The sequence below is a fragment of the Equus przewalskii genome, chromosome 14 (genome assembly GCF_037783145.1).
Source record: "Equus przewalskii isolate Varuska chromosome 14, EquPr2, whole genome shotgun sequence".
Lineage (NCBI taxonomy): Eukaryota > Metazoa > Chordata > Mammalia > Perissodactyla > Equidae > Equus > Equus przewalskii.
The window spans coordinates 81,207,389-81,220,310 of NC_091844.1; positions in this window are offsets into that span (position 1 = coordinate 81,207,389).

A 12,922-nucleotide genomic window follows, 5' to 3' on the forward strand; every position below is an offset into this window, starting at 1 on the left:
CAGACAAGAGTGTATAACTCCACTTCTTTTGAAAATAATATAATATTCATACATATATATTTATACACATCAAAAAATCCAAAAGCCAAAAGCATATTTGCCAAACTATTACCAACAGTTCTTTCAGAGGAGTAGATTATAAGGGGTTTTTATTTTATTTTTTATACATTTCTGTATTGTTTGACTTTTAATGGTTAGTAGGTACACTTTAATAATAAGATAAATGGTAAAAAGATTTCCGTTTGGGGAAAAATAGCTCCCATATGTTACTCTTCATTCTTTGGGGTGTTTACTGATTATAGTTCTGTCTATATTTTATGAAGTGGACCTGTGCAAATACGAGGCTATTCTGTGCTCACATCTGTAATGCATCCAGCTGTTTAGGAGCCTGAGTGTGACCTCACTTAGAGTTTGCTCTGATGCTTGGTTTGGGACAGATACCAGTATAAGACTGTTAGAAAACATAAATTTATTTCTTAATACATTCATCCCTTGATATTGTAGGGATAAAACCAGATGGACTCTAAAATCCAATATGAGAACGTATGTAAAGATTAAACCCTGGAATCAGACAAGCTTGCGTGTCTGGGAATGAAAGAGAGAAATCAGGGGTAGGTTCATCATTTTTAGCACAAATGATGAAAATAAAAACTCCGAAGAAAAGCCAACATCAGTATGAGGCTGGAGGAAGTCGAAGGAGGGTGGCCAGAGAGTAGAAGAAGTTTCTGAGTGATTCTACACCCAGTTAAGACTGTCGCATTTCTTGTTTCGATTTTAGTTTCTGGTTTTTTAAAATCTGTTAAAACTTCTCTTGTCCTTCCATACTTGCCTAAGGCAATTGACCTTATTTGAGAGGAGCGTGGTTTAATAGAGCGCAATGTCTAAAGTCACAGGGCTGAGCTACGTGTTAACGTCACGATCCTGACTCTGCTACCGAGTCCCTGAGACTCAGTTTCTTCATTTGCAAAACAATCGGAAGCGGCGCCTCCACAAAATTCCATCCAAGGTGTGTATGTATAGGGTTTTGTAAACTGTAAAGTCCTTGTGGAGATGTGAGCCCTCTTTATTTTTGTCATCATGTCCCTCTAAACCTCCAGAGGCCACCATGGCCCCTGATTCTCAGGAGATTAAGAAAAAAAATCTCATTGTTTGCATCCAAGTGGACAAGATAAAGAGTTTAGAGAGACACGGGCGCTTGTCTCACTTACACAGCTTACTTGACGAATGTCCACAGGCAAGCCCACATGGACGTAGAGACACGCACCCTCTTCTAAAAAGCTGGATTTCTAATCCCTGCTGCACAGTGTGGCTGTGTGGCTCCAATCAGACAATGGTTATGGAAATGCTTTATCAACTGTTACATGACAGACGATGTCAGCTGTCATCATAACATCGGTATTGACAATTGTTAAAGAAAACCAGAGCAGGACCGTAGTTACAGTGGTAAACACAGATTTTATTGAAGAACTATTGCAATAGAAGAAAAGAGACCTCAGTGTGGAACTGGGCTCAATGCCAAACACAAGAAGGAAAAGGCGGGATTTATACCCATGGTTCAGGTCGGGGGGTTGGTGGATAGAAAATGACTGAGAGGAGACAGCAAAAGGAGGGGGGTTCTTCCTAGACGGACCGCAGGTCTCTCGCTGGAGGCAGGCCAGGGCATCAGACATTTCCTGGGTGGACACCGGGGGATGTGGAATTTGATCAGCTATGGAGGGTGATGGGATATTGAGAGTTGGGGATTCTGGGTAAACTGACTCAGCAGGATTTTCGCTACCGCTGGGCTCTTGACCATAAAGCCCAAGGATAGCCCCTCATCAGAAAAGGGCCCAGAGAAGCCTGTCTAGAGTTTAGTCATGGAGAGAGTCTCTGTCACAATATATGCTAGTTGTTGATTATCTTAATATTATGTTAATGATATCAGTTAATACTGCTTATAAGTATTATAGAGTAATAATGGAACTCAGGGTCCTGTTCTAATAACCTAGAAGCTTCAGACTCAAGGTTCTCAGGAGATATATTTTGATACCTGAAGCACATTGAAGCTTTACCAGGTACCTTTGAGGGTTCAGCTTTTTCTAGGAAATGCAGTGTATATAGGAAGGACAAATGCTCACCAGGCTGGAGTGTTTTAGTAAGCACAGAGAAGGCCTCGCTCTCACTGCTGGGATCTGCACCATGAAGGCCTGTGACACAGAACCAACGCGAGACCTCCCAACTTGAGCCAAGAGATACGAGTTTGGACAAGGCAGAGCCAGGATGCTCATCCCAGTGTCTCCCAGGCCAAAATCTGTGTTGGCCCTTCCTGACTTACTTCTCCTTTTTAGACAAGATGTGAGCCCTTAGACAGAAAGGGCATCTAATAAGATAAAATGATGTACATAAAAGCACTTCAGCGTATAAAGAGCTTATACTGATGTTGGCTTTCTGCAAAGATTTTATTTTCACCATTTCTGCTAAAAGCTTTACTGGGAGCAGACTGAGCCCCCCCCCCCCCCAGCAGTCTGCAGAGCAGGCTCCTCACACTGCTCACTTCTCATGCTGCCCTGGGAATTTTCGTACGCGGCTTTAGCAGCAGCAAAGCCAGCATTGTGACTCTTATCATCAGGATGCGAACTTGGCTTTATCCTTTTGTCCAAAACATCTGCCTGAAAGATTGTAGCCCGGAAGCAACTGGTAAAACGTAAGAATCTAGCTCAGCCTGTCACTGGCTTGCTCAAATTAAAGCCATTTGCATTTCTAAAATGTATTAGTTCCATTCAAAGCCAGCCATAGAAATGGAAATGGTCTTGGGGGAACAGCCTGTTCCTAATCAGTGATCCTGGGCAACGAGGCAGGCGCTGACTTTAAACCGCAGCCTCGATTCTCTGCAGGAGACCCCAGATGCCAGTTTCCAAAGGTGAGCGGGTGTGAACGCCACTCGCCTCCTCAGTGTGACTGATTCCCGGGGCTGTGGCACCAGGAGCTGTCAGCGCTGATTAGAGAGCCAGAGGGCATGACTTTGCTCTGGAGGATGCGAAACAAAAGTTACAAAACAATAACCGCAGAGCAAAAAGCCGTTCTTAAATCTTCGGGGAACTCACTGGGGATGGGAAGGGCAGACGCAAACCACTGGTCAGAAGTTGAATGGTTTCTAAAATTCAAGTCCATAAGGAAAAAGAATAATGGACAGTGAAACCCAGAACACAGTCAGTAGGGGAAAGAATAAAAGTATTTCAAAAAGCGAACCACTAAGAAGTGCTACTGGGAATCTGTATCTCCCAAACCAGCAGTGACCCATGAGAGCATCATCAATCCCTTGACACCTGTCTATGGACAGCGCCGCCCCGAGTGTCACCCCAAGACATTAGTCATCACCCCAGGTCCAGACAAATACCCCCCACCGTTCGTTGATGCCTGAGGGAGTCTCTAAACCTTAATCTGTGTTTCTCAGAGCCAGATTGCTCTAGGCTCACAAGAATAAATTACTGCCATCGATTCATGATTTAACACCATAATTTCTTCCATACCCCAAAAAGTCCAAAAACCCATAATGACTATTCATTGCCGCTTTGCTGAGCATCACGGAGACTGTGGACCTGCCAAGTCTCCAGGATCATGAGTGAGCTGAGCTGGCTCCCCAGCAGCCCCATGTCCATGTGGCTTTGGGATTTGCCATCCATCACTGTATCCACAACAAATTTTGTGAAAGAAAAAACGTTTCTGTATGAAAAACAGCGCTCACATGGAAAAATATGGCATTAATAAAATTTAGGAGATTTCTCACCTAAAGATATACCCAGGAAATACGTGCTTGTGTATTGAAATGTGATTTAGGATAAAGTCAACAATCTAGTCCAGCATTTTCTTATTCATGGATTTAGATATTTAGGAAAATTCTCAGGATTGCCTCACTGTAACTGCTGAGGACCTGCACTATTTATGCCACCTGTTGTTTTGGGAATTCCAAGCTCTCTTTAAAGTTTCTTCTGAATATTTCAAGGAGCCTACAGGAAATGCCACAAAATACCATCAAGAACTAATTATTGTGCACCTACTGTGTGCCATACACTGTGTCAGGAAATGGGAGTGCAGTGGTAAATAAAACAGAAGTGGGCCTTTCTCCCACAGAGGGCTCAGGTGGCATCATAATTTCTTTCCCTCCTGTTTCAGCTCCCACTGGGGCCAAGTGTCTGATTCTCCGGAAATCTCAAACATTGCTGATGGTCATGAAAAATGCCATCATTGTTATATTCATTTCCTATTGCTACTGTGACAAATTAGCACAGACTTCGTGTCTTAAAGCAACATATCTATTATCTTACAGTTCTGGAGAACAGAAATCTGAAATGGGTCTCATGCAGCTGAAGCCAAGGTGCCAGCAGAACTTCGTTCCTTCTGGAGCCTCCAGGGGGGGATCCACTCCTTGTGTTTTCCGTCTCCGACAGGCTGCCCACATCCCTTGGCTCCTGGCTGCATCACGCAAACCTCTGCTTCCATCATCACTTCTTCTCTGACTCTGGCCCTCTTGTCGCTCTCTTACATGGAGCCCTGTGACTACAACGGGCTCACCAGATAATCCAGGATAAACTGCCCGTCTCAGGATCCCTGGCTTAATCACATCTGTGGAGTCCCTTTGCCATTATCTGTCTCCCACAAGTGCTAGCTCTGCTAAGACTAATGAGAAACCCTACTGTGACCTCTAGTGCATGGGATAAGAGTATCACTTTTTGTTGCTAGGAAAAATACGCTTTCACAATCAGTCAGTTTCTTCTTCCTGAAAGTATTTGTTAACTACCTGTTACGTGCCAGCATTATTCTGAGCGCAGCTTAGTGATCAACAAACAAGGCAATGCTCCTGCCCTCAAATGGCCCATAGTTCTCATCTGAGGGGGGACTAGCATTAATCAAGGAAACCATAAGCAACATAATTTAAGTATAGGTAAATTCTGTGAAGGAAAAAAGCAGAGTGACATTACGGAGTGTTACAGGGGAGGTGCTGACCTTTGGAAACATCTCTGAGGAGGTGGTGTTGAAGCTGAGACCTGGGTGACATAAGGAAGCAGAAGGGAGCAAGGGCAGGAGTGCCCCCGACAGAGGGCACGCTGATGCACAGGCTTGGGGTAGGAGGGAACTTGGCACGTTGGGAAAGACCAGTGTGGCCAGAGGGTAAGGAGCTCAGGGGAGGGTGGAGCAAGATGGAGATTAGCAATGCAGGCTGAAGCCAGATCACAGAAAGACATGGTTCAGAATTTTGTTTTTGTCCTGGGAGCACTGGGATGCCAAGAGAGGGACTTCAAGAGAAAAGTGACCCATTCTAAATCATTAAACGAACCCTCCAGCTACTGTATGGAGGCAAAAGTGGAAATAAGGATATGGGTTTCAATATGAGTTCAGCAGTCCAGGCAAGAGACAATGGCCATTTGATTATGTGTAATGGAAGCTATGGGTAGATTCAGGATATTTTTTTTTATATAATTAATAGATCCTTCTGGTGGATGAGGATGCAGAAAACAGACTCAAGAATAATACTTGGCTTTTTTCTCAAGAAGGTAGGTGGAGGTGGCACCATTTACCTGAGGGAGAATGGAAAGACAGGAACACAATTAGATTGCAGATTGGGGTTGGAGGGCAGTGGGAGTCAAGTCCCATTTTGAATAAGTCAGGTGAGAGGCTTATTAGACTTCAAAGAGGAGATTCAAATCAGCAGTTAGATATCTGAGTCTGGAACGCAGAAGAGCGGCCAGGGAGAGGAAGATTGACGGGAGTCATCAGAGATGCTCAGGCATCTGCATCATCCTCGGCAGGGGGCACTCTGCTGGCACCACCCGATGCTGCAGAGACACTTTGAGAAAGAGGAGAAGCCCCTGGGCATGGGGAGGCAGCCGTGGCCTAGATGGCAACCCCTCTTGGCGACCATCAGCTGCAGCTGAGACATCCTCTCTCGTGTCAGCACCGTGCTCCCTCAGAGTGACATTAACCCCTGCACCTTAAATAAATAAAAAGCCAGATTGTGCAGAGTGAGAAAGTATCACTGCTCCTTCCATCAGGCTCAGAGAATCACCTGCCAAAGATTGCCACTCTGCAGTATTGCTTTACTCCACTAAACAGGGAGTAAGATCTGCTGGCTTTGAAGACCTAGTCCTCCACGAGGCAGCTTGCTAGCCCTTCGAGATTCAGGGACGTGGTTCTAAACGGAAATGAAAAAAGCATCCAGCACTTCTCCCACAATTTTCTAGTATAAAAGAATTTTTTTGTGTGTGCAGAAATGTGGTTCAAATGATGCCTTGGTAGCAGCTTCTAATGCACTCTCTCCCACTCCCCCCGGCCCCAGTGCCTGCAAAAAAGAAGAAAAGGGTGAAAATGCAGAACTCACTAGGGAATCAGCCTGACAGGCAACTGCATGCCACAACCTGGTTAGAATTTCCCACTAGTTAGAACTGATTTTAAGGAGAAAAAAGCCAAAGTTCAGTAAATGGTAAACCCCCATTTCTCTAAATGAACATGTATGAAGCCATTTCATAAATCTGCAATATCATCCTTTGGTCCAGAGACCCCAGGCTTATACTAACCATGTGCAGCCATCTCCCACCTTAACCTATCACATAGTGATCTCTTCCTTCAATCAAAGCTATAGCCTTAACTTCCCAAACTGAGTCTAGAAGATGAAACAATAACTAGACACGGAGATTATGCAGAAGAGCACTGGGACATTTGTCTCCTAGGTTAGTTCCATCAAGATTACCTGAATGTCGGGGCTGGCCCCGTGGCCGAGTGGTTAAGTTCGCGCGCTCGGCTGCAGGCGGCCCAGTGTTTCGTTGGTTCGAATCCTGGGCGCGGACATGGCACTGCTCATCAAACCACGCTGAGGCAGCATCCCACATGCCGCAACTAGAAGGACCCACAAGGAGGAATACACAACTATGTACCGGGGAGCTTTGGGGAGAAAAAGGAAAAAATAAAATAAAAAATCTAAAAAAAAGAAAAAAAGATTACCTGAATGTCAGAAGGGAGTCTCTTGCTTTTTGAATATCTGGTTAAAATTAATTCAACCTCGCCTTCCATGGCCTGGATATGCCAGAGCTCTTCCTACCATCTCTATGCACTCCATGTCTGCTCTCATTCTCTAGATCATCCTTTTCCTTCTGGCTCAACCTGTGTTATTTCAGCAGTGCATCAACCCAGAACCAAAATGCATCCCTTTCCTTGATTCAACAGCAAAAATCACTCATACAAAGTACTTGTGAGCAGAGTGGAATTTGCTAGAGATTTGCTTGGTTGGAGACATAGAGAATGAGGAAGAATTTATAAAACAGAACCGAGCAGAATCAATCAGGTAAGACTAAATTAACAGATAACTTCCAAATCTTAGGGGCTTCCAATAATAAAGTTTTACTGTCTATTCACTCTCCATGTTCATCACGGTTTGACTCTGGCTCTGTTCCCATTTTCTTCTTTGTGGATGGAGGCTGACAGAGCATTTGCTATCTGGAACACGGCCAGGCATCAGGGAAGAAGGGATCACTCACTGACTCTTAAAGCTTTTGCTTGGAAAATGACACACATCCATTTCACTCGTGATTTATTGACCAAAGCAAGTCACGTGGCCAAGCCAGAGTTCTGAGACTGTGGGGCTGCAGAATCCTCCCACAGGAAGTGGCACCAAATATAGATGAACAGTGATACTATCTATCACATCAGCATTTTTAAACGCAATTGTGGATGTCATCATCTTAAAGCGCACTCCCTTCTGCTCATCTGGCCCACTCTCAAGAGCCAAAGAGTTCCTCCCTTGATCTCATGCAAACCTCCTTAAATTCTAGTTCTGATCAACAAACAACCCCTCTACACCAACCACCTGTCAAACTATTTCTTTCAAACAAAGGAATGCGAGTGTCAGCTGTTAAAATAATAATATTTTCTCTGCCGAATTATACAAGAAACCTCTGTAAGTAAGATTGGAGAAAAGAAGAACCCATCACCCTGAAAATGGCACTTTTACATCCTAATTTGTAACAGTTCCAAATACCCAGAAACCCACAAGTAGGCTGAAGAGAAGGTGCCATTTTGGTAGCTCAGAACAGTGTCAGCTGGGAATGGGGTTGAGAGCTGCTCATGCCCACCTATTTTCCGGCTGTGGCTCCAGCTCAAAAAGGATTTCCATAATCATGCTAGTAATAGAGAACAAGACCACGGCAATCAGGGGCAAAGATTTATTCAAGACATATCTTCATTTGTTTCTTGAGGTTGATTAAAGAAAAGAGTGTCGTTTCATGAGTTTATGGGCCCGCATAACTTCTTTGGTGGAATGTCTATTCAAACAATTTGCCCAGTAAGAAAAAAATCAAATAATTCTATTTGTAAAAAGGACAAGAGATTTGAACAGGCACTTTGCAAAATCGGATGCTTAAGTTTCTAACAGGCAAATGGAAAGATACCAACACTCATCTAAGAAAATAAACTAAAATTAATGAAAAATACTGTAGTACTAGCTTTTGGTGAGGATGTAGTGCAACTCAAATATTGACATTCATGGAAACACATTGGATATCTGCTTGGTTGTATCTACTAACCCTAAACATAGACCTACCCTATAAATTGCCAATGCCACCTACAGCTTTATCCCCAAGAGCAATGAGTACAATTGTCCTTCAAAAATTATGAACAATATTATTTATAGCAGGTTCATTCACAATTGCCAAAAGCTTGAAACAAACAATTACCGGCAGAAGAATGGACACATAAATCGTGATACAGTCAAATAATGGACAACTACATAGTAATAAAAAAATAACCAGCCACTGATATAACACGGATGAATCTAAAAAACACCATTTTGAACAAAAGAATCCAAAGTGCATATTGCATTTATAAGAAGTTCACACATAGGAAAATCTAATTGGTGGTTATGTCACGGGTGGGGTATTGATGATCAAGGGGCAGAAAAGAACCTTCATGGGGCTTAGAAATACTCTCCATTTCAATCTGCTTGGTGGTTACACAGATGTGTATAAAATTTCACCGAGCTCTACTTGAGGTAATTTCTCTTTATACATCAATTTTAAAAATTCAGTTCAGGCTTCTTATTTCACCAAAGAATGGAAACTCTGCCAACTCCTATGAGAAAATAAATTTTCCCATTTGAAAAATAATCTTGGAGTTGGAAGGTTTAAAAAAACTTGCGGTGCATCTTGAAAGATTAGTAAGAATTGGTCAGGTGAAAAAGGAAAAGAAGTTTCAATGACAGAGAAACAAGAGAGAATAAGAACCATTAAGAGGATTACAAGCAGGATGGATCCCACATCAAAAACACATGAAAAAATCTGGATGACTAACACCTTTAGAAGCATGCTCTTGGGTTTCCAGAAAATGGGAATCATTAAGAAAATGAGAAGTTGTCTAACAGACCTAGTTCAATGATTCATTGACATGAATTAGTATTTTACTTTGGAAAATAAACAAAGAAACTGGTGCTCTCTTATTTCTGAAGACGGGATCCAGCAGTTTCCAAAGGAAACCAGATGAGTCTGGCTTGAATTTTAGCATCTATATCCTCATCCCAAATGCACTGGGCAGAGGATTAATAAAAACACACTTCAGATTGTTTTCTCTGTAGCCACCAGCAGTGTTCGTAGATTGTAAGAATGAAGTCTTGGCTTCCCTTATTATCATTCTTCTCACCCTCCTCAGTGGTCCCTGGGCAGAATGCCTGTGGGATATAGACTAGTGATGAAAAATTTCCTATTCCTCGCCATGAATGTCAGCCTTTCAACTCAGACCAAGAAACCCTGAGCTATGTATGCAGGGGACAGACAAAGCACAGGCATTCCACAGCTAATAGTAAGCTATTGCTTCAATGGATTACGGCAGCACCTTGGCCTCCCAAATAGTGACTGACAGAGGCAGGCTTGGGAATGCTTATCTGGTAGGAACAGACTAGATGCCATCCGGTCCTGCTGTATAACATCTCTGGGTAACATCTCTTCTTTTGGCCAGAGAAAGTAGGTCAGAGGGGGAGGGCCTGGGTGAGCCACAGAGGCTGAGTGGGAGGCTCACATGCCTGGTCACATCATCTCTGTGACACTGCCATTTTCCACTCTGGTTTTCCCGTTTCCCATCACTGGTTATAACGTGGGGCCCACCTGTGGTTTCAGCTTAAATTAGGAAGGAAAGATTCATCACTTCAACTGCCTGCTTGATCTGAAGATACTGTGGGTCTTTATCTCCCAACTGCAAAAACCTGATAAGAAAGCAGAGGTGATGTGAGAATTTGTAACTGATTATAGAAATTTTTCAGCTAAACAAATGAAGAGGGGAGAGAGAGAGAGAAAGGAGAGAGAAGGATAGCTGGTTACAGCTATGGTATATATCTCTTTATTCTTTCATGTCTTTGGATTTTGCCATGAAAAAGGAGAAAAGCCCCATTATGCCTTTTGGGTTTAACTCTGGAAGACATGGGAATCAGGACTGACTTTAACGTTCTCTGAATGTGGGTCTTCGGGAGAGTCTCTCCAACTAAGGATCATCTGTGTAAGAAGATCCTCGACAAGAGGCCCCTGTGGGTCCCTCTCATCTCTGAATTCTCTGATCTGTGAATTCTAGAATTCTGTGAGCTTGTTTTTGCTTTTCAGAATAAAATATACAGGAGTCAAATCCAGTAACTGAAACAGAGCAGCGCCCTGCACCCACAGTCCGCTGTGGCATTGTCATCCTCACGCTGCCGGACAAGTGCGGCGGCTTGCCTCTGCTCTCACTTCCTGGTGGTGTGAATTGGGCTCTCTCCTTAAGGTCCTTACCTTTGTGTCTTTACTTGTGAAAGGCAGCTAATAATCCCTGCCTCTCAGAGTTGTTATATTTCCTATAAAGCTATGTAAGGTGCCTGACTTAGGATAGTAGCTATTATGACTATTCAACGTGTACTGGAGGACAGACTCTGAAGCCATAATTCTTAGGTTCAAATTTGAGCTCTGCCAGTTTCTAGCTGTCTAAACTTGGGCAGGTTAGCTAACCTCTCTGCCTCAGTTTCCTCATCTGTAAAATGAAGATAATAATACCACCTACCTCACTGGGTTGTTGTGAGGATTAAATGAATTAATGCATATAATGTCCTTAAATAGTGTTTGTCACATAGTAAGTTCTATGTAGGTATTCTGTAAACTAAATGAAATATATATATATATATATATATATATATATTCAAACACATATATACATATAAATGTGCTGGTATAAAATGTGCTTAATAAATATTGGGTGTGATCATAATGATGATGATGATGACAACAGAAACCATTTTTTTAGGATGACGAATGAAGCTTTAGAAACTGGTTCCTGTTGTGGCACTGTTGGCAGAGGGGATGGAGAAATGGGGACATGTTGCAGGAAAAGCTATGAGGCAGGTCAGCAGAACTGATAGCCGAGTGTGCTCGTGCTGGGGGATCGAGGTAAGGCAGAAGGCTGAATCAGATAATCACTCTAGATTTCTCTCTGGGCAACATGGTAGATGGTGATGCCATTAACCGAAAGAAAACTCTCGAGAAGGATAAGATTTGAGGTGAAATAAAATAAAGTCATGTTTAGATATGTTGCGTTTGAGATGCCTGCAAGACATTCAAAGGCAAAAAGAAAAAAACCTTTATCCAAATAAGACCTGAATGAAGAATGAATCCTCATAGAATCCTGGCCAAGATGAATTCCAACAACCACGAGAGCCATTCCCTTTTACCTGTAACAACTTAGCCTCAGTTTTCAAAAATACTGACGAAAATCAGTGTTAGCACTCATCCCCTGTCACCTGCCTGGAAGGCACTTTGGAGGTAGCAGGTCCAACTTCCTCATTAGATCGATGACCTTTGACATCGTTCAGCCATTGGTCATTTACACAGCATTTTCACATCTCTGATCTTATCTGAGCTTGTGACAAGATCACACTCCATTTTATCGACAGGAACTGGAGCTGGAGCTAGATCCTGGTCCCCTTTGTCCAGAGCTCTCTTTGCCACCACTTAATTAGTGTCAGTTGGTCCTGCAGCTCTCTCACATACCAGATTTAACCCAGATTATCTAATTTACTCCTCAGATCAACCCTGGAGATGGATGCTATCAACTCCATTTTCAAATGACCTAAAGGAATTTGCACAAGGCCACATACATGTTAAATGACAAATTAGGGGTAAGTGAGGCCAAATTTGTGTTATATTTTGGTGCTTTTTCAGGGATTTTATCATAGTAATATTTAGATGGTAATGCAAGTTTCTTCAAGACAAACTATTCTTCCTAGATTCAAATCCTGGCTCCGTCTCTTACTTGCTGTGGGACTTCTCTGTGCCTCAGGATCCTTACCTGTAAAATTGGGACTCAAAGGTCTTAAGAAAAACAGTATAAACAGATTAAAAAGGAAGGAAGGAAGGAAGGAAGGAAGGAAATCAAGACAAGAAAATCAAGGCAGTACTTGAAGCATCATTGTCTGTTAAACTATGTCGTACAATGTTGTATATTTACAAGGTTTGGGTCACAAATTCAACTCTGAATTCCTAGCAGTCACTGCCAAGAGGGACATATGACCAGAGAACCCAAAAGATGAAAGAAATGCTCAGGAGAGGCACAGCTAGTCTTTATGGTAGTCAGAGAGGACCTGCTCCCGTTGCTCATAACTCAATGAACACTGGGCAAGGTGCTCATAAGTGTCCCAGTGTAGAATCCAGCCTGGCCAACAGGTAGCGATCTCTTTGGAAGTCACTGGCCCAGAAGATTCCACGAGAAAGCAGTCACGATGGATCCACAGCTCTGTCATGAGAATGGTTTTGTTTTGACCAGAACTCTGAACCCCTTTGCTCCACAAGAAGGCCCTCCTTTCACTTCTGCATTTGTTTGGTTTAGGGGTTTAGCTGTAAAAAGTAACAATGCCAACAACTGAATCAGCCTCAGATACCAGTTGTGTAGG